General features: G+C 38.8%; 1 pseudogene; it reads left to right on the top strand.

Annotated features, from left to right (window-relative positions):
* Positions 1-733: 733 nt before the first annotated feature.
* LOC137254333 (carboxypeptidase B1-like) lies at positions 734-3,585 on the top strand (annotated as a pseudogene).
* The last annotated feature ends 20,022 nt before the right edge of the window (positions 3,586-23,607 follow it).

Raw genomic sequence — 23,607 nt, 5'->3', positions numbered from 1 at the left:
TCAACTCAGTTCGTCGCCCTGATCAATTTGGTATACTTAACGGTGAGTCTATCTTCTATATTTTTCAACGTTACAAACATCGGACCAAAGTTAATATTCCATTTTATGTTCATTAAAGGTATAAAAAGCTAAACAACAGGCCGTAGCATAGAGGTTCGTGTCTACGCTATTAAGCAGAACTCGTTTTGTAGCGAGTTACTTAACCACTGCCTTCCTCAATAATTGCCGCTAGATGGGTCTCTTTTCGCCCCAAGCCTAGAGAATTACAAACATACAAGTGAAGCTAATATAGGCGTTATTTTGTTTATTGCTACTGCTGTTCTAGTTAATACCACTAAAGAAACCATATTGATAAGGATCGTTCTATTAAAATTTTTAAATTCAACAATGACTAACTAATTAATTGGTTTTATGACAAGCAGATCTAAGTTGAATTTGAGTTTATCTGTGACAAACCTTAGGCCAAGCTTTTTTTCTTTTCACTAATGCCCTAAACATGCCATTTTATGCAGGTGACAAACTGCAGATAGTTTTTTGTTGAAAGGCCTAGACCTCCCAATTAACCGAATTGGGTTTCGAACACCGTACCTTCGATATGTGTTAATGTCAATTAAGTGCATCAAAATGCACCTAATGAGTATTGATAAGACTTAACAAAAATGTGCCAACGATAAAGTCTTTGTTTTCAATTTAGCAGTGTTTAGTATACTATCTACGCCACCCATAAGAATGTTGAAAAAATTACTGCGATTATTTACGATATTGTTTGTGGATCTAGCGCTTATAAGTGCAGCGAAATATGAAAAGTAATATAGAAAGGGGATAAACAATTTCGAAGAAATTTAATTCAACTTATGATTATTTATGGCTGGAAAGTTTTCGATGTCACACCACAGACCACAGAACAACTAGAGAACTTGCGTAAATTTTGCAAACAAACTGAAGAGGAATATGTTTATTTTTCCGTCAGTCGTAAACTTGGTCAACCCACTACCGTGCTCGTTTCGCCTGAGAGCGAAGAAGACTTTAAGGCAGGCATTCAGGCAATAGAACTATCGATGGTCGTGCGTGATATCAACTAAGGCCGCACACTAGAAGAGCGAGTTATTGAGCATCGCACGTTACGTGAGAGAAAGCCATATTCGGGCACAGTTCGTCTTACCACAGATCCTTATTACACGCATAACGAAACCAATGCTTACCTAGATTTTTTGGCACGACGTTATCCATCACGTGAATTTGTGCGTGTATTCGGTAAATCATACGAAGGACGTCTACTAAAAACGATTACAATAACTAATGGTGATAGGCGTGCGCGTAAGAATGTGATCTTTATTGATTGCAGTTTTCATGCAAGTGAATGAATTTCTCATATGACTGTCTTGTACGTAATTGGGGAATTAGTTGAGAAGTATGATGCACATGCTGAGCTTTTACATGATTATGACTTTCTTGTATTACCGATGGTAAATCCGGATGGTTATGAGTTTATGCAGTTAATGGGTGATAATAGACAGTGGCGTAAGACGCGACAGCCGTTCGGAATAAATGGCACATTGTACTATGGCACCGATCCGAATCGTAATTTTGATATTCATTGGATGGAAACGGGTACATCTGATGATCCTTCGTCGAGATTTTATGGAGGGCCACATCCATTTTCCGAAACTGAAACGATAGTGGTGCGTGATATTATGCATTCGTTGCGCGGACGTGGTGTAATGTATTTGACCGTGCACGCATTTTATCCTGGACTACTCTATCCATTTGCCTGGAAACGTGAGTTTGCGCTATCGGATTCACTTTGATGAAAAAATCAGTTTTTGGTGTAAATATCTTTGCTCACAGTAAGGGGAATCCTGAATGAAATCGTAAGGTGTAGAGTGTTAGTACAAACGTAAGCGTAATCTTTACAAGTTGTATGTTGTAGGGGATATGTATATGTAGAGAGTCCATAATTTCAAGTGTAGAGAGTGGTATGCTGTATGGGGGAGGAAAGAAGGTAATGTAAGCGTAGTGTGTGTGTAAGTGTAGTAAATACAATTTAATGTGGGAACAATGTACGTAGTGGAGTTGATATGAGCGAAATCAGACAGCAATTCAAGGTAAGGCAAGAGACGGAAATAAAAATAGGACAAAGAAAAGAAAGTAAACAAAGGGAAAGGTATGGAATGCAAATGAAAGGAAAGAAAAGGAAATATTTGAAGTCAAAACTGAACTGTAAATTTGTTATCGAAGTGTTAACGGTTTGTTATAAATGAGTCTTTGGTGAGGTACCGGTAATCCACGAGTTATCGGTTTGTTATCGCCGGGTTATGGGCACGTCATCTATTTCTTATTGATGAGTTATCGGTTTGTTATTAGTGTGTTATCGTCGAATTGTAAATAAAAGTTATCAATTTTTTATCGACGATTTATCGGGTTTTTATCGATTTGCTATCGAAAATTTCTTAATTACTCATCGAAATTTACCGATTTTTTATAATATTTTTTAACGGTGTCATTTGTTATCGGAATATTATCGATTTTTTATTAAAAACAATAAATTTCGTATCGAATAGTTATCGAAAGTTATTGATACATTTTTGAAAGTTATCAATAAACTACCGAAAATTTATCGACGTGTTATTCAAAAATTAGCCATTTTTATCAAAAATTCATCGATTAAAAAATAAAAATTGTGATTTGTTATCGTTACAATATCGCATTGTTATCTTCATGCTATCGATTTGTTACTGCAGAGCTATCGATGATGGTATGGTATGAAACTCATACCGATAGAACCTAAATCACACATCTGTAACCCGTCGATTGTAAACTGATAAGACAGCAAACCGATAACTCGACGATAGTTTTGCTACCGATAATTAGCCGATAATAAAAAATAACTCTTGGTAATCGCTTGCTACTGATAAGAATTTATTTGTTTCTGGTAAAGTTACCTCTGATGTGGTTCAGTTGTATAATTTGTTTATTTTCAAGCCTAAATCGCAGTTATTATAATGGCTCAGAAGGCTGATCTTCGTAATGCGAAACACATACATATTCCCATGCGTATTGATAACGAATCCACTATCTGGTCTGTCCAATACTCTAAGATTGATCTTGTCGTATATTTTTATAATTTGTTTTGCAAGTTTCAGTATTCAACCAGAAACTTGGCAGGATCTACACGAAGTGGTCTCCGTTGGCGCCGAAGCTATACACGCATAAAATCGTACCGAATATGATTTTGGACAAATATCATTAGTTTACGATATAGCTGGTGGTGGTGCAGATGATTATGCTTTTGATGTTGGCTTCCCTATATCTTATACAATGGAGTTACCCTATGCTGGGAGTAGTGGCTTTGATCCACCAGCATCTGAGATTGACCGATGGGTGAAAGAGGCTTGGGTTGGTATTCGTGCGATGGCAATGAAAGTGACGCAAAAATATCCATTTAACTATTAATTTCATTGGAATGATTAGTCATAATATGTGGGATTTTACAGGGATATTACGACTATTCACAAAGGTATTCGAAAGAAATTTGTATCGGATCTTGAGCGAATGTGGAAGTATGTGCTGAAATAAAATGTTGTTTGTGAAAATATACCAATATGTTCTTGTTTTTCATTGGATATATATACTACTGAGAAAGCTGAAGCTTGGCTAAAACGAAACATTAAATACCTACCTGTAGATTTTCAATAAAACAAAACATTTTGATAATTTCTGCCGGTACGGCGGGTTGGATTTAAATGACGAAAATAATCTATTTGTTTTTTAAAAAAAATAAAAAAAAAGTTTTTTAAGGGAAAGTTATATTGACCATGTTTTTTTTTTGTAATTTTAATTTATATATGGGGGTTAAATAGGTTAAGGTCTAAGCCATTTTAATGAAATCTCACTCTGGGATTTTTTTATCATTTTAACTCTGAGACTATTTGACCTTAAACAATAACAGATACCCATCTGTGCTACTTAGATCGAAACTGAATCAACTGTGGAAAAGTGAGCAGTGTTGACGTTGCTTCCCTCATCCTCCGGTGAACAATACCGAGAATGGTGTTTATTGCTTGAAGTACAAGTGAAAACGGATTCACTGCGTCTTCTGAAAGTTTTCAGTTGCTACTCTCACGCGACATCTAGGTGCATGCCAAATAAATTTCGTACACTCTGCGAAGCTTTTGAGAGCACCACTGACTCTAGACCAATGCTTTTGGGTATAACGGCCAAATATATAGGTCGAGGTCTAAACAGTTTTGGAAGAGTGAGTAATGTCGATGGTAGTTTTTAAATTTTTACAGCTCTGAGTCTTTTTGACAAGAATCAACAATTTTGTGTAAAATAGCTATATAAATCGATCTTGAAAAAGTGAGTCCGTCCCCTCGCCTTCCAATTTGGGGCTTTTAAGGTAGGATTTCAGTATAATTTTGGACTACTTCGGTATCACTTCGCGATTGTTTTAATGATGATGGTCATTCAAACCGGGACTTATTTTGAAATCATTTCTATATAATTTTTGCACTGTCTTCGGGACTATTTAGCTGGTTTTCGGGAATGGTTTCGGGACTTAGTAGAGATTGTTTCCGAAATCAATTCATGCTTATTTTGGGACCATTTCGGATTCATTTCAGGTTTTTATTGGAAACATGTATGGCTCATTTCGGGTGTACCTCCGGACTGTTTCATGACTGCATTTTCCTAAATATATATTCCAACTATTGCTGAAGTTATCGGATGGACGAACCGACGGACGTAGCCCAATCAATCAATGTTGAAAATTTTATTATGCATATGTAAGGAAGCAACTCTCCTACCCTTATACCGCAAAAAATCCACTTTTATGCTTAAAAGTTATAATATCCCTTGTACAGGTACAGCTGGGTATACACATTTTTAAACTGGCATTCGCTTCCGCTGTCTAAAATTCCACATTCGTATCATATCTATTGCAATCTATTTATGTATGTTTTGTATTTAATGACTTCGATTTCTTATCTTATTATTGTATGTTGTAGTTTATAACCTTAAACTTTAAACTAAAAACAAAGATTGCATGAGATTTTCACCTAATTTTAATTGATGTGAAAACATCTGTAAAGGCTCACATTCCAAAACTAAGTAAGGTAAGAAATCTGACTGGTAACTGAAATCATCACATCAGTTAACACTGCCAGTTAGGATTGGGTGTCTTTGATAGGGTTTTATCGCTTTGCACACCCCGCCGTCATCCCAAAACGTAGACTCATAGGTGCTTCCACCCGCCTCCCATATTGGGGTGGAACATTCTCGCGTGATACCTGGCGAAGCTTCGGCGGCGAATGCGAGCGGTGACCCTTTTTTCCTCCCTATAACCAGATTTTCCTTCTTTTCCCAGCTCCCATCTGTACCCCCTTTCCTCACTCAGGGCCAAGTTTCTTGTAAACAGGGGCTATTCTTACTTCAAGACTGGCCAGACGTAGCGAAGAGTCACACCCTGAATAAGGTGCCCGATAAAACCCGTAATTCCGAGTGTTATCCAAACCGTGCTCATGGGATGAATGGCACTACGTTAGTGTGTCTTATAATGCTGTCCTCGAGATACCTGACGCCCTCTGGTTCTAACAAGTATTGCTGAGAAAATGGGGGCTATGTCCCAGCTGACCTGCCTTCCCCCATACTCGTGAGTATTTATTTATGAACAAAAATAATATACAAATAACGTTGACGTCGTATCCTTATTCACCAATATTTCAATACACCTAGCCATACGCACGGATGATACGTTGGGCGGGGACGCGTCTTCGATCTCCTCCTTACTGGTTACACTGGAGAGGAGCCAATGTCTGATGAAGTCGGCGACTTGACAGTGGTGGAGGTGATCGCCGGTCAGCCTAGTGTGGGTCCTTCAAATCAACCAACCTGCTGCGCTGCTGCTCCAGTTTTCCAGTGGGGCGGCTGATATAGCCCTTATCCAAGAGCCTTGGGTAGTAAGGAATAAGACATGCGGGCTGAAAGCGGCAGAACTGACGTTGGTGAGTGGTGCCACACACGGGAAACTGAGAGATTGCATCTTGGTAAGATCTGAACTAAATTTTCTTTTTCTACCCCAGTTTAGCGACGAGGATGCTACAACTATGACGTTGACGGTCCGTGGTACTGATGTTACACTGACGTCCTTTTACTTTCCTCACGAAGAGTCGGCTCCGGCTGAGCTTGTTACCAAGATAGCTCTGGGCGCGTGGGGCCACTACTACTAGCGGGAGATGCCAATGCGCACCACGAAGCGCGAGTGACTCTTTGATTTTGTTATTCATTATAACTTTAGATTTGTAATAGGAGTTCGGCAACCACGTTTGGTACTAAGAGCAGACAGGAAGTTTTGGACGTCACCCTGATTTCAGGCAGGGGGAATCTATGATACAAAATTGGATGGGCATGATAACCATTGTTTTTCGGATCATAGATTTGTTCCCTTCGCCCTTGGTTGGGTGGCGGTTAAAACAGTCTGGCATAGGAACCTTAAAAAGCCAATTGGCGTATCTACAGTTTGGAGCTTCAAAAGAGGCTCTCAGGATTTAGTGTTCATAAGGCCTGTCCAAGAATGAAGTCTAGGGGTAAAAGCAAACCACCATGGTGGAACGCGGACCTAGATAATCTACGCAAGGTTTATTGGAAAGCATTCAATCGTGCTAAAGCCTCCAGTGAGGCTGAAAAATGGGACTCATACAAAATCATTCTCGGGGATTATAAGAAACTGTTAAAGTCGTCGAAGAGGACCTCTTGGTGGAAGTTTTCTAGAGAAATGGAGATGGTGTCTGAGGGATCTAGGCTCAGAAATGTGCTCTATGGTACTCCAAAAAGTGTCACGGTATGCCTGCATAGATCTGATGGGACATGGGCAGATTTGGCGGAGAGCACCCTTTGCCTACTCCTGAGTACACACTTTCCGGGCACTAGTGATGAAGTAATGAACTGGAGGGAGACTCATACTGGTGAACCGTATGAGGGGAAGTTCATTACTATGGGTAAAATTAAATGGGCTATAATGTCGTTCAAGCCCTTCCAAGCACCACGGCCTGATGGGTTGGCCCGGGTATAACTCCAGCAATCAACCGCACTGAGTTTTTTGTGGATGTATAACATTTTGAAAGCAGTTTGTGCTCTTACCCATATTCCACAGGGTTGGAACGATTCAAGGGTCACCTTTATACCAAAAGCTGGAAGGAATTGCCACGTGACCCCTAAAGACTTCAGACTTATTTGTCTGACATCCTTCCAGCTCAAGACGATCGAGAGATTAATGGACTCTACATTAAGGGAGTCCTTGGAGGGAAAGTTATCGATATCCCAGCATGCGTACATGAAGGAGAAGTCCACGGAAACGGCATTGAATGCAGTCGTGTCCCAGATCGAGAAATCATTGGCGCACAAGGACTTCACACTCATATTTTTTCTCGACATTGAGGGAGATTTTAACAACGTTACGCCCTCTGCGATAACTGATGCACTAATCGGCTTGGGGACTATTCGGGCTAGTGAAACTCGTTCAGCAGTTACTGCTGCGAACTCGCAGGCTCAACGGTGGTCAAACACATATGGAGAGCCATCCCACAGGGTGGGGTACTTTCTCCACTTCTATGGGGTGCCACACTTAATGAGCTCTTGGTTCCTCTTGAGAAGGACCGTTGCGGCAAGGTAATCGCATATGCAGATGACCTCGCGCCGTTAGTTAGTGGAAAGTTTCTGCAGACACTATGCGATCTAATGCAAACTAAGCTAGACTGGTGGAGAACTGTACCAGGAGTAAAGTTCTATCGGCCCATACAGCCAAAACTGAACTGGTTCTGTTCACTAGGAAATATAAGATACCTGCGCTGCAGTTGCCGGTGCTAGCGCGTACTACCCTGACACTTAAGGACTCTGTCAAATACCTAGGAGTAATTTTGAACGGGAAACTATCCCGAAGGGAAAACGCTCAGAAGCGAGTGAAAAAAGCAACGGTGGCACTGTGCAGGGGTGCTGTTGCGCGAAAATGGGGACTATCGCCGGATATTACTCTATGGCTCTACACTGCTGTGGTTAGACCAATACTTTCTTTTTCGATATGAATTACGAGATTGTAATTCCGGACAGTGATTATTGGTCGAGGGAGCCGCCGGACCTGAGCGATAGGCTGCAGATATACTCTGACGCCTTCAAACTAGATAATAAGGTGGGTAGCGTCGCAGGTAGGGTCTTTGCACCTCAACTAGGGTGTAATATATCCTTTAATCTACCCTATCATTGCAGCGTCTTTCAGGCGAAGGTGGCTGCTATTAACTAGGCCGTCGAGCACCTGAGAAATGCTGTTAGCGGCTATATCGAAATTTGTATTTACTCTGAAAACCAGGTTGTACTAAAAGCGCTTGGATTGGACTCATGTAAGTCCAGGACAGTAGAGAAGTGCCGCAAATCTCTCAACGAGATCGATGAGCAAACTTCCCTTAGTCTGGTATGGGTGCCTGGACACTCGGATGTACCGGGAAAAGAGATGACTGACGAACTTGCAAGAGGGGCACATCCATTAAGCTTTCGTCGTCTTGGAAGGGATTGAGCATACCGCTTGCTACCTGTAAGCTAACTTTAAAAGGGATTTTCCTTAGGGAAGCGGGTGTGAAGTGGAGCAATCTTGAATCCTGCTACCACACTAACCTCGTGTGGCCTTAATGGGACGCGAGACGCACGAGACGTCTCCTTCTTCTTGGAAGGGGGACTTATAACAGGCCACATAGCAAGCGGAGGCATGCACAACGGCTGGGTGCTCCATATAATGATTACTGAAGGAGCTGCAAAGACGAAGAGGAGATAGAAACAGTCAAGCATTTTCTGAGCGATTGTCCGGCGCTTTGGCACAAGGGGAAGGAACTTCTGGCAACTCCTTTTTTTACGATCTTTGTGATCTGGCTATCTTGGAACCTAAGAAATTCCTGACGTTTGCTAAATCGACCTGTTGGCTTGAGTAGGGGAGAGATCCACGTGGTATCACAACGGGACCTTTAGGGCCCTAAGTGACTGGTTCTCGCACCGGTAGCCACTCTGACCTAAAGATGCAAAATACGTCAACTGTCCAAAATTTCAATGCCACATGTATTCTTTGCTTTTTTGATTCAACGAAAATTTTCCGAAATCTAATTTTTTTATTACACAATAACAAAGTCATAGCCCTAACTGAATGTGTTTGTTACAGTTCAACTTTAGGAGGAGTGCGGGTTCGAATCCCCCTCCCGGGAGAAAAGGCTTTTACAAGGTATAATCGGGACAACTGGCGCTTTGTCTATCCTGATATCACGCTCCCAAATTATATATAAAATAAATTATTGTTTTCAAATAAATAACTCTTTATAGTAAAAATAGGCGGAAACGGTTTGAAATTACGCTTACTTTTTATACCCAGCCTTCCATCTGTCTTTCCAACTCCCCCAAACACGATAACGTGAGCAAAAAGTGAGCTTTTCTGACCTCAAACAATTCTCGAAATCCCAATGCAACCACGCCCACTTTTTCGATATCGAATGTTTCAAGATATGAAAAAACTGGGACAATGCATTAACAAGTACATATTGATAAAGTGCGTAAAACATTTCGGCTGAATAAAATTCTTTACGTAAAGTTCAAATAAATAAATAAAATAAATGTAAGGCGCGATAACCTCCGAAGAGATCTAAGGCCGAGCTTCTCTTCCAATTTGCGTCGTGCTCCTCTTGATTTTTCCCTACAAATTGGCCGGACGGGACCTACATGTTTTATGCCGACTCCGAACGGCATCTGCAAGGCAGATGAGTTTTCGCTGAGAGCTTTTCATGGCAGAAATACAATCGGAGCGCTTGCCAGACACTGCCGAGGGGCGACCCCGCTTAGAAAAATTTTCTTCTAATTGAAAAATCTTATTTCTAAAATTTTGATGTTGCTTTGCTCGGGAGTTGAACCCAGGGCATACGGTGTGATAGGCGGAGCACGCTACCATCACACCACGGTGGTCCAAATAAAGGAACATTTTTTACATTGACCGTACAAGCTTTGTGTGTGTGCTATTACTGTGTACAGAATGTCAACAGTTGCACAGTTGTTTTAACAATAAACTCTAAACTAATTTTTTCTACAGAAATCATTACTATAAGAGTTGAATTGGTAGGGGAAGACGAAAAAAATAAAGCTAAACTAACTGAAAGTAATAGGAATTCTGCATATAACAATAAATTCAACAAGTAAGGAAGGTTAAGTTCGGGTGTAACCGAACATTACATACTCAGTTGAGAGCTATGAAGACAAAATAAGGAAAATCACCATGTAGGAAAATGAACCTAGGGTAACCCTGGAATGTGGTTGTATGACATGTGTATCAAATGGAAGGTATTAAAGAGTATTTTAAGAGAGAGTAGGCCATAGTTCTATGGATGGACGCCATTTAGGGATATCGCCATAAAGGTGGACCAGGGCTGACTCTAGAATTTGTTTGTACGATATGGGTATCAAATGAAAGGTGTTACTGAGCATTTTAAGAGGGAGTGGGCATTAGGTCTATAGGTGGACGCCTTTTCGAGATATCGCCATTAGGGTGGGCCAGGGGTGCCTCTAGAATGTTTGTACGATATGGGTATCAAACGAAAGGTGTTACTGAGCATTTTAGGAGGGAGTGGACATTAGGTCTATAGGTGGACGCCTTTTCGAAATATCGCCATTAGGGTGGGCCAGGGGTGACTCTAGAATGTGTTTGTACGATATGGGTACCAAATGAAAGGTAGTAATGAGTATTTTAAAAGGGAGTAATCCTTAGTTCTATAGGTGGACGCCTTTTCTAGATATCGCTATTAGGGTGGGCCAGGGGTGCCTCTCGAATGTTTGTACGATATGGGTATCAAACGAAAGGTGTTACTGAGCATTTTAGGAGGGAGTGGGCATTAGGTCTATAGGTGGACGCCTTTTCGAAATATCGCCATTAGGGTGGGCCAGGGGTGACTCTAGAACGTGTTTGTACGATATGGGTATCAAACGAAAGGTGTTACTGAGTATTTTAAGAGGGAGTGGGCATTAGGTCTATAGGTGGACGCGTTTTCGAGATATCGCCTTAAGGGTGGGCCAGGGGTGACTCTCGAATGTGTTTGTACGATATGGGTACCAAATGAAAGGTGGTAATGAGTATTTTAAGAGGGAGTGGGCATTAGGTCTATAGGTGGACGCTTTTTCGAAATATCGCCATTAGGGTGGGCCAGGGGTGCCTCTAGAATGTTTGTACGATATGGGTATCAAACGAAAGGTGTTACTGAGCATTTTAAGAGGGAGTGGGCATTAGGTCTATAGGTGGACGCCTTTTCGAAATATCGCAATTAGGGTGGGCCAGGGGTGACTCTAGAATGTGTTTGTACGATATGGGTATCAAATGAAAGGTGGTAATGAGTATTTTAAAAGGGAGTAATTCTTAGTTCTATAGGTGGACCCCTTTTCGAGATATTGCCATAAAGGTGGACCAAGGGTGACTCTAGAATGTTTGTACGATATGGGTATCAAACGAAAGGTGTTACTGAGCATTTTAAGAAAGAGTGGGCATTAGGTCTATAGGTGGACGCCTTTTCGAGATATCGCCATTAGGGTGGGCCAGGGGTGACTCTAGAATGTTTGTACGATATGGGTATCAAACGAAAGGTGTTATTGAGCATTTTAAGAGGGAGTGGCCTTAGGTCTATCGGTGGACGCCTTTTCAAGATATCGCCATTAAGGTGGGCCAGGGGTGACTCTAGAATGTGTTTGTACGATATGGGTATCAAATGAAAGGTGTTAATGAGTATTTTAAAAGGGAGTGGGCATTAGGTCTATAGGCGGACGCCTTTTCGAGATATCGCCATTAGGGTGGGCCAGGGGTGGCTCTAAAATGTTTGTACGATATGGGTATCAAACGAAAGGTGTTACTGAGCATTTTAAGAGGGAGTGGGCATTAGGTCTATAGGTGGACGCCTTTTCGAAATATCGCCATTAGGGTGGGCCAGGGGTGACTCTAGGATGTGTTTGTACGATATGGGTATCAAATGAAAGGTGGTAATGACTATTTTAAAAGGGAGTAATTCTTAGTTCTATAGGTGGACCCCTTTTCGAGATATTGTCATAAAGGTGGACCAAGGGTGACTCTAGAATGTTTGTACGATATGGGTATCAAACGAAAGGTGTTACTGAGCATTTTAAGAGGGAGTGGGCCTTAGGTCTACCGGTGGACGCCTTTTCGAGATATCGCAATTAAGGTGGGCCAGGGGTGACTCTAGAATGTGTTTGTACGATATGGGTATCAAATGAAAGGTGTTAATGAGTATTTTAAAAGGGTGTGATCCTTAGTTCCATAGGTGGATGCCGTTTCGAGATATCGCCATAAAGGTGGACCAGGGGTGACTCTAGAATGTGTTTGTACGATATGGGTATCAAACGAAAGGTGTTATTGAGCATTTTAAGAAAGAGTGGGCATTAGGTCTATAGGTGGACGCCTTTTCGAGATATCGCCATTAGGGTGGGCCAGGGGTGACTCTAGAATGTTTGTACGATATGGGTATCAAACGAAAGGTGTTACTGAGCATTTTAAGAAAGAGTGGGCATTAGGTCTATAGGTGGACGCCTTTTCGAGATATCGCCATTAGGGTGGACCAGGGGTGACTCTAGAATATGTTTGTACGATTTGGGTATCAAATTAAAGGTATTAATGAGGGTTTTAAAAAGAGTGGCTTAGTTGTATATAGGAAGGCGTTTTCGAGATATCGACCAAAATGTGGACCAGGGTGACCCAGACCATCATCTGTCGGATTCCGCTAATTTATTTATATATGTAATACCACGAACAGTATTCCTGCCAAGATTCCAAGGGCTGTTGATTTCGCCTTGTAGAACTTTTTCATTTCCTTTTACTTAATATGGTAGGTGTCACACCCATTTTACAAAGTTTTTTTTTAAGTTATATTTTGCGTCAATAAATCAATCCAATTACCATGTTTCATCCCTTTTTTAATATTTGGTATAGAATTATGGCATTTTTTTCATTTTTCGTAATTTTCTATATCGATAAAGTGGGCGTGGTTATAGTCGGATTTCGGCCATTTTTTATACCAAGATAAAGTGAGTTCAGGTAAGTACGTGGACTAAGTTTAGTAAAGATATATATGTTTTTGCTCAAGTTATCGTGTTAACGGCCGAGCGGAAGGACAGACGGTGGACTGTGTATAAAAACTGGGCGTGGTTTCCACCGATTTCGTCCATTTTCACAGAAAACAGTTACCGTCATAGAATCTATGCCCCTACCAAATTTGAGAAGGATTGGTAAATTTTTGTTCGACTTATGGCATTAAAAGTATTCTAGACAAACTAAATGAAAATGGGCGGAGCCACGCCCATTTTGAAATTTTCTTTTATTTTTGTATTTTGTTGCATCATGTCATTACTGGATTTGAGTTTTGACTTAATTTACTTATATACAGAAAGATATTAAATTTTTTGTTAAAATTTGACTTAAAAAATTTTTTTTTTAAAAAGAGGGCGTGTTCTTCATCCGATTTTTCTAATTTTTATTTAGCACATATACAGTAATAGTAGTAACGTTCCTGCCGAATTTCATCATGATATCTTCAACGACTGCCAAATTACAGCTTGCATAACTTTTAAATTACCTTCTTGTAAAAGTGGGCGGTGCCACGCCCATTGTCCAAAATCTTACTAATTTTCTATTCTGCGTCATAACGTCAACCCATCTACCAAGTTTCATCGCTTTATCCGCCTTTGGCAATGAATTATCGCATTTTTTCGGTTTTTCGAAATTTTCGATATCGAAAAAGTGGGCCTGGTTATAGTCCGATATCGTTCATTTTAAATAGCGATCTGAGATGAGTTCCCAGGAATCTACATACCAAATTTCATCAAGATGCCTCAAAATTTACTCAAGTTATCGTGTTAACGGACAGACGGACGGACGGACGGACGGACATGGCTCAATCAAATTTTTTTTCGATACTGATGATTTTGATATGTGAAAGTCTATATCTATCTCGATTCCTTTATACCTGTACAACCAACCGTTATCCAATCAAAGTGAATATACTCTGTGAGCTCTGCTCAACTGAGTATAAAAATAAAATTTTACAGTAGTCAAACCGATAACTTTTCGGTTAGAAGTTGAATACGTATTCAGGATCATAATGATAGCTCTCATCGACAGTGTAGCTGTTTACAACGCTTACTGAGTCAATTGCCAAAGATTTGATGTAGGGAATAAGTAAGAATTTCTGCGGTTTCAAGGCTGCCACTTTTTTATTTTCTAAGAAGTAGTTCTTTGTTTACTTTTGAACAGGTGGGAAATGTTTAACAAATAAATATCTTTTTCAAATAAATAGATGAATATTTTTAAACCCTCATGATTGAAACAAAATTTATAGTGCTTTCAGAAAAATGTTTAAACAAGTGGCAAAATCTAGATAAATATTAACATAAAAACTAATGAAGACTAAGTTCGGTGTAGCCGAACATTACATACGCAGCTGAGAGCTTTGGAGACAAAATAAGGGAAAATCACCATCAAAAGGAAGGTATTAAAGAGTATTTTAGAAGGGGGTGGGCCATAATTCCATAGGTGGACGCCTTTTTGAGATATGGGCATAAAGGTGGACCAGGGGTGACTCTACAATGTGTTTGTACGATATGGGTATAAAATGAATGGTGGTAATGAGTATTTTAAACGGGAGTGATCCTTAGTTCTATAGGTGGACGCCTTTCCGAGATATCGCCATAAAGGTGGACCAGGGTGACTATAGAATGTGTTTGTACGATATGGGTATCAAATTAAAGGTATTAATGAGGGTTTTAAAAGGGAGTGGCCCTTAGTTGTATATGTGAAGGCGTTTTGGAGATATCGACCAAAATGTGGACCAGGGTGACCCAGAACATCATCTGTCGGGTACCGGTAATTTATTTATATATGCAATACCACGAACAATATTCCTGGCATGATCCCAAGGGTTTTTGATTTCACCCTGCAGAACTATTTCATTTTCTTCTACTTAATATGGTAGGTGTCACACCCATTCTACAAAGTTTTTTCCAAAGTTATATTTTGCGTCAATAAACCAATCCAATCACCATGTTTCACCCTTTTTTCGTATTTGGTATAGAATTACGGCATTTTTTTCATTTTTCGAAATTTTCGATATCGAAAAAGTGGGCGTGGTTATAGTCGGATTTCGCCCATTTTTAATACCAAGATAAAGTGAGTTCAGGTAAGTACGTGAACTTAGTTTAGTAAAGATATATCGACTTTTGCTCAAGTTATGGTGTTAACGGCCAAGAGGAAAGACAGACGGTCGACTGCGTATAAAAACTGGGCGTGGCTTCAACCGATTTCGTCCATTTTCACAGAAAACAGTAACCGTCGTAGGAGCTATGCTCTTGCCAAATTTCACAAGGATTTGTAAATTGTTGTTCGACTTATGGCATTAAAGGTATCCTAGACAAATTAAATGAAAAAGGGCGGAGCCACGCCCATTTTGAAAATTTTCTTTTATTTTTGCATTTTGTTGCACCATATCATTACTGGAGTTGAATACTGATACAATTTAATCATATACTGTAAAGATTTAGAATTTTTTGTTAAAATTAGAATTAAAATTTTTTTTTTTTAAAAGTGGTCGTGGTCGTTCTCCGATTTTGCTAATTTTAATTAAGCATACATATATAGGATTAATGTTCCTGCCAAATTTCGTCGTGATATCTTCAACGACTGCCAAATTACAGCTTGCAAAACTTTTAAATTACCTTCTTTTAAAATGGGCGGTGCCACGCCCATTGTCCAAAATTTTACTAATTTTCTATTTTGTGTCATAAGTTCTACCCACCTACCAAGTTCCATCGCTTTATCCGTCTTTTGTAATGAATTATCGAAATTTTCGATATCGAAAAAGTGGGCGTGGTAATAGTCCGATTTCATTCATTTTAAATTCTGGTTTCTTTGTTTTTATTGAAGAACTTTTATTTCATTTGGAACAAATTTTTATAATATTCATTGATATTGAAAGGAAATGTCAAGTTGTTGCTTAGAAAGAGACGCCGCACGGTGGGGTATTTGATCAATCTAGTTGGCCAAAATTAAAACAGCAGTTATTTCTGTTAAAAACGTGGTTGTCTCACTTCATTGTTATGAAAGGAAATTTTTGACAGTAAATTTATGGCGCTTCGCTCAGAATTACTTGGATGGAGCACCCAGTTTCTAAGGACCCGGGCCATTTTTTGTCATTACATGAGATATGTATGTCAATATGGGTATCAAACGAAAGGTATTTTACTCCGTATTTCTATTGACGTTTTTAAATAGGGTTGCCATTTAGGGTTGCCGCCTCACCTTCTTTTTTATATACATATATATTTTTTTCTCGGAAGTTGTGGCAGCGCACTGCCCTCAAGTGGCCCGATGAAACCAGGCTAATCCTGTTTTTGTTTTCTTTGTATATCCACTACCATCTCGGAAACGGGTTGACGGATTTGTATCAAATTTAGTACATCGAGTATTTTTATTTAAAGAGTTTTATTTTAAGAGTTTTCACCTAGGTGTTGCCACTGAGGATGCTTTCACAAGGTTGCCACCTTTTGCCAATAGCGGTATCAATCTCTTACAAAATCGATCACCACTCAAAAAATTGCGGGTGTGTGCAGCCGTTTTTGTTATTAAACTTTAAAACAAACATAAGCTTATGTATTGCCAAAAAATTACTGACATGATATGAAATGAAAAAAAGAGATATATTTCTGTTTGCAAGGTTTTTAAAAAATTTAATATTGAAAAGGAGTAGTATTACAAGTAGAATAACTCAGTTAAAACATGCGGTATAAAAAATCTAACATATGAATTAAAAACACATTTCCTGTCCTAAAAGAAAACTTAACTAGATTTGATTAAGGCTAAACACGCGAACAAGTATTTAGGTTAGAACTGCACATTGCTTTACAATCCAAAGTTACATCGAACTGCACATAATTTTAATACAATTTTAGATGTGCGCGGTTAGCTCCGCTGACGTTGCAGATGGGTTTTGGGGAATGTATACTATTCAGTGGACATCTAGGAACGACAGGGAGAGTATTAAAAAAAAAAATTGGAATATTTTGAAAAATCGACTTTTGGCCAGCTAAATTGATCAAATACCCCACCGTGCACCGAGTGTAAATATGATAAGCAACTCCAAAAGAAAATTTGCCGAAAATCACCACAAAAGCATTTTGAGAGTTAACGGATTTTATGTTGGGTAAAGGTAAGAATTTCTGCAAGTTTTGTTTTCTAAGAAATAGTTCTTTAATTACTTTTGAACCGGTGAAAAATATTTTAAAAATTGTTTTTTTTTTTTTTTTTAATAAATAGGCGATTAATTTTAAAAACTCATAATTGAAACCATAAATAATGTGCTTTGAGAAAAAATGTATTAACAAATGGCAAAAGTTAGAAAAATAATAATATAAAAATAAAATATTGCCCAATAGACCGGTAGCAAAAAAAATTTTAAGGTTAGCCACTAAAGTTGAAGCTTATCCCTATCCCGAATCCCAGGATTTCCAATCTATTATAGATATATAAAACAAGTAAGGAAGGCTAAGTTCGAGTGTAACCGAACATTACATACTCAGCTGAGAGCTTTGGAGACAAAATAAGGGAAAATCACCATTTAGCAAAATTAACCTAGGGTAACCCTGAAATGTGTTTGTATGACATGTGTATCAAATGGAAGGTAGTAAAGAGTATTTTAAAAGGGAGTGGGCCATAGTTCTATAGGTGGACGCCATTTCAGGATATCACCATAAAGGTGGACCAGAGGTGACACTAGAATGTGCTTGTACAATATGGGTATCAAATGAAAGGTATTAATGAGGGTTTTAAAAGGGAGTGGCCCTTAGTTGTATATGTGAAGGCATTTTCGAGATATCGACCAAGATGTGGACCAGGGTGACCCAGAACATCATCTGTCGGGTACTGCTAATTTATTTATGTATGTAATACCACGAACAGTATTCCTGCCAAGATTCCAAGGGCGTTTGATTTCGCCCTGCAGAACTTTTGTCGTTTTCTTCTACTTAATATGGTAGGTGTTACACCTATTTTACAAAGTTTTTTCTAAAGTTATATTGTATATTGTTTCATCTCTTTTTTCATATTTGGTATAAAATTATGGCATTTTTTTCATTTTTCGTAATTTTCGATATCGAAAAAGTGGGCGTGGTCATAGTCGGATTTCGGCCATTTTTTATACCAAGATAAAGTGAGTTCAGGTAAGTACGTGAACTAAGTTTAGTAAAGATATGTCAATTTTTGCTCAAGTTATCGTGTTAACGGCCGAGCGGAAGGACAGACGGGCGACTGTGTATAAAAACTGGGCGTGGCTTCAACCGATTTCGCCCATTTTCACAGAAAACAGTTAACGTCATAAAATCTATGCCCCTACCAAATTTCAAAAGGATTGGTAAATTTTTGTTCGATTTATGGCATTAAAAGTATTCTAGACGAATTAAATGAAAAAGGGCGGAGCCACGCCCATTTTGAAATTTTCTTTCGTCCCATATCATTACTGGAGTTGAATGTTGACATAATTTACTTATATACTGTAAAGATATTAAATTTTTTGTTAAAATTTGACTTAAACAATTTTTTTTTTTTAAAGTGGGCGTGTTTGTAATCCGATTTTGCTAATTTTTCCTTAGCACACATATAGTAATAGGAGTAACGTTCCTGCCCAATTTGATCATGATATCTTCAACGACTGCCAAATTTCAGCTTGCAAAACTTTGAAATTAACTTCTTCTAAAAGTGGCCGGTGCCACGCCTGTTGTCCAAAATTTTACTAATTTTCTATTTAGTGTCATAAGTTCAACTGACCTACCAAGTTTCATCGCTTTACTCGTCTTTGGTAATGAATTATCGCAATTTTTCAGTTTTTCGAAATTTTCGATATCGAAAAAGTGGGCGTGGTTATGGTCCGATTTCGTTAATTTTAAACAGCGATCTGTGATGGATGCCCAGGAGCCTACATACAAAATTTTATCAATATACCTAAAAATTTACTCAAGTTATCGTGTTTACGGACGGACGGACAGACGGACGGACGGACGGACATGGCTAAATGAATTCCTTTTTTCGCCCAAGAGTATTTTGATATATAGAAGTCTATATCTATCTCGATTAGTTTATGCCGTTACGGATTACCGTTATGCGAACAAAGTTAATATACTCTGTGAGCTCTGCTCAGCTGAGTATAAAAATCCCATTATATATATATATATATATATATATATATATATATATATATAAATCCCAACACATTTAGCAATCGTGAAATCCCGGGATTATATATATTAAAATAACGGGATTCCGGGATGTGTTTTCATTTCACATCAGCTTGATATATGTATGTACATATTTATGCGTTTTGCCAGGTTCATGCAACATAAATGGTTAAGAATTTATACATCTTTTGAAAAATACCCTTTCGTTAAAATATTTAAAACATTTCGTTAAAATTATTAAACAAAGGTTACATTTTTTGTAATGTTTGTAACTAAGGAGATTTAATCTATCTACATATCTCTACACACAAAGAAGGGTGTATGTTTGTATGCAGCTTATGGCCTTCGAAACTTCTTCTCGATTTTATTCAAATTTGGAGGATTTGTAAAATTTTTTGATTTAGGCAAGGGAAATTCTCTGATTTGTACTTATTCAGAGCTGTATTGGAGGATTCCTTCATGGTAAACCGAAGAGAATTCCTGTAAAACGCTTCCGGAAAGGATACCAGGCTCGATTTGCCTGAAATTTGACATTTAGGCAGCCTTTTGCCTGGATTAGTATATACGAGATTTTTTCCGGGAACAAATTATTTTCATGGTTCGATTTAACTAGCATTTGGTACATAGGTAGCCCCATGCCTAGATTAATATTTACCACACTTTTTTTTCGGGAAATGGACCAGGAAGGATACTGGGTCTGGGACTTTAACTGGGCTTGGGAATAAAAGGATGGAGAAGAGTAAGAACTAGAGAGAGAAAAGAGTGACGGAGAAAGAGACTCAGAAAGAGATAGAGTAAGACAAAGATAGAGTGGAAAAGAAGTAACACAAAAGACGGGGAAGGAGAAAGAGACGCATTGAAAGAGAAAGGCTGTGAGAGTAGTGAATAAAAGGACCAGAAAAGTCGGGAGGGAGAGTAAGAGGTAAAATTTTGTTAAAACTTATGCAGATAGACCAAAAGTAGGACGGAACAACGTCTGCCGTGTCTGCTTGTTTTTATACTCAGTTGAGCAGAGCTCACAGAGTATATTAAGTTTGATTGGATAACGGTTGGTTGTACATATATAAAGGAATCGAGATAGATATAGACTTCCATATATCAAAATAATCAGGATCGAAAAAAAATTTGATTGAGCCATGTCCGTCCGTCCGTCCGTCCGTTAACACGATAACTTGAGTAAATTTTGAGGTATCTTGATGAAATTTGGTATGTAGGTTCCTGAGCACTCATCTCAGATCGCTATTTAAAATGAACGATATCGGACTATAACCACGCCCACTTTTTCGATATCGAAAATTTCGAAAAACCGAAAAAGTGCGATAATTCATTACAAAAGACCGATAAAGCGACGAAACTTGGTAGATGAGTTGAACTTATGACGCAGAATAGAAAATTAGTAAAATTTTGGACAATGGGCGTGGCACCGCCCACTTTTAAAAGAAGGTAATTTAAAACTTTTGCAAGGTGTAATTTGGCAGTCGTTGAAGATATCATGATGAAATTTGTCAGGAACGTTACTACTATTACTATATGTACGCTTAATAAAAATTAGCAAAATCGGGGAAGGACCACGCCCACTTTTAAAAAAAATTTTTTTTTAAAGTAAAATTTTTACAAAAAATTTAATATCTTTACAGTATATAAGTAAATTCTGTCAACATTCAACTCCAGTAATGATATGGTGCAACAAAATACAAAAATAAAAGAAAATTTCAAAATGGGCGTGGCTCCGCCCTTTTTCATTTAATTTGTCTAGGATACTTTTAACGCCATAAGTCGAACAAAAATTAACCAATCCTTTTGAAATTTGGTAGGGGAGTAGATTTTGCGACGCTAACTGTTTTCTGTGAAAATGGGCGAAATCGGTTGATGCCACGCCCAGTTTTTATACACAGTCGTCCGTCCGTCCGTCCGTCTGTCCGTTAACACGATAACTTGAGTAAATTTTGAGGTATCTTCATGAAATTTGGTATATATGTTCCTGGGCACTCATCTCAGATCGCTATTTAAAATGAACGATATCGGACAATAACCACGCCCAATTTTTCGATATCGAAAATTTCGAAAAATCAAAAAAGTGCGATAATTCATTACCAAATACGCATTAAGCGATGAAACTTGGTAGATGAGTTGAGCTTATGACGCAGAATAGAAAACTAGTAAAATTTTGGCCATTGGGCGTGGCACCGCCCACTTTTAAATGAAGGTAATTTAGAAGTTTTGCAAGCTGTAATTTGGCAGTCGTTAAAGATATCATGATGAAATTTGGCAGGAACATTACCCTTATTACTTTATGTCTGCTTAATAAAAATTAGCAAAATCGGAGACCGACTACGCCCACTTTTTAAAAAAAAAATTTTTTAAATTCAAATTTTAAAAGAAGAGTTAATATCTTTACAGCATATAAGTAAATTATGCCAACATTCAACTCCAGTAATGATGTGGTGCAACAAATTCCAAAAATAAAAGAAAATTTCAAAATGGGCGTGGCTCCGCCCTTTTTCATCTAATTTGTCTAGGATGCTTTTAATGCCATAAGTCGAACAAAAATTAACCAATCCTTGTGAAATTTGGTAGAGGCTTGGCTCCTAGGACGGTAACTGTTTTCTGTGAAAAAGGGCGAAATCGGTTGAAGCCACGCCCAGTTTTTATACACAGTCCACCGTCTGTCCTTCCGCTCGGCCGTTAACACAATAACTTGAGCAAAAATCGATATATCTTTACTAAACTTAGCACACGTACTTATCTGAACTCACTTTATCTCGATATAAAAAATGGCCGAAATCCGACCATAACCACGCCCACTTTATCGATATCGAAAATTACGAAAAATAAAAAAATGCCATAATTCTATACCAAATACGAAAAAAGGGATGAAATATTGTAACTGGATTGGTTTATTGACGCAAAATATAACTTTGGAAAAAACTTTGTAAAATGGGTGTGACACCTACCATATTAAGTAGAAGAAAATGAAAAAGTTCTACAAGGCGAAATCAACAGCCCTTGGAATCTTGGCAGGAATACTGTTAGTGGTATTCCATATATAAATAAATTAGCAGTACCCGACAGATGATTTTCTGGATCACCTGGTCCACATTTTGGTCGATATCCCGAGAACGCCTTCACATATACATCTAAATGCCACTCGCTTTTAAAACCCTCATTAATACCTTTAATTTGATATCCATATCGTACAAACACATTCTAGAGTCACCCCTGGCCCACCCTAATGGCGATATCTCGAAAAGGCGTCCACCTATAGACCTAATGCCCACCCCCTATTAAAATGCTCAGTAACACCTTTCGTTTGATACCCATATCGTACAAACATTCTAGAGTCACCCCTGGCCCACCCTAATAGCGATATCTCGAAAAGGCGTCCACCTATAGACCTAATGCCCACTCCCTATTAAAATGCTCAGTAACACCTTTCGTTTGATACCCATATCGTACAAACATTCTAGAGTCACCCCTGGCCCACCCTAATGGCGGTATCTCGAAAAGGCGTCCACCTATAGACCTAATGCCCACTCCCTCTTAAAATGCTCAGTAACACCTTTCGTTTGATACCCATATCGTACAAACATTCTAGAGTCACCCCTGGCCCACCCTAATGGCGATTTCTCGAAAAGGCGTCCACCTATAGACCTAATGCCCACTCCCTCTTAAAATGCTCAGTAACACCTTTCGTTTGATACCCATATCGTACAAACACATTCTAGAGTCACCCCTGCCCACCCTAATGACGATATCTCGAAAAGGCGTCCACCTATAGACGTCATGCCCACTCCCTCTTAAAATGCTCAGTAACACCTTTAGTTTGATATGGCGATATCTCGAAACGGCGTCGACCTATGGAACTAAGGATCACTCCTTTTCAAAATACTCATTAACAGCTTTCATTCGATACCCATATCGTACAAACATATTTTAGAGTCACCCCTGGTCCACCTTTATGGCGATTTCTCGAAAAGGCGTTCACCTATAGAACTAAAGCCCATTCCCTTTTAAAATACTCATTACCACCTTTCATTTGATACCCATATCGTACAAACACATTCTAGAGTCACCCCTAGTCCACCTTAATGGCGATATCTCGAAAAGGCGTCCACCGATAGACCTAAGGCCCACTCCCTCTTAAAATGCTCAGTAACACCTTTCGTTTGATACCCATATCGTACAAACAAATTCTAGAGTCAGCCCTGGTCCACCTTTATGGCGATATCCCTAAATGGCGTCCATCAATAGAACTATGGCCTACTCTCTCTTAAAATACTCTTTAATACCTTCCATTTGATACACATGTCATACAAC

Source organism: Eurosta solidaginis, chromosome 5 (assembly GCF_040869045.1).
Source record: "Eurosta solidaginis isolate ZX-2024a chromosome 5, ASM4086904v1, whole genome shotgun sequence".
In the NCBI taxonomy this organism is placed as follows: domain Eukaryota; kingdom Metazoa; phylum Arthropoda; class Insecta; order Diptera; family Tephritidae; genus Eurosta; species Eurosta solidaginis.
Note: the sequence above shows the minus strand (reverse complement) of the source record. Positions and strands in the feature narration are given on the sequence as shown.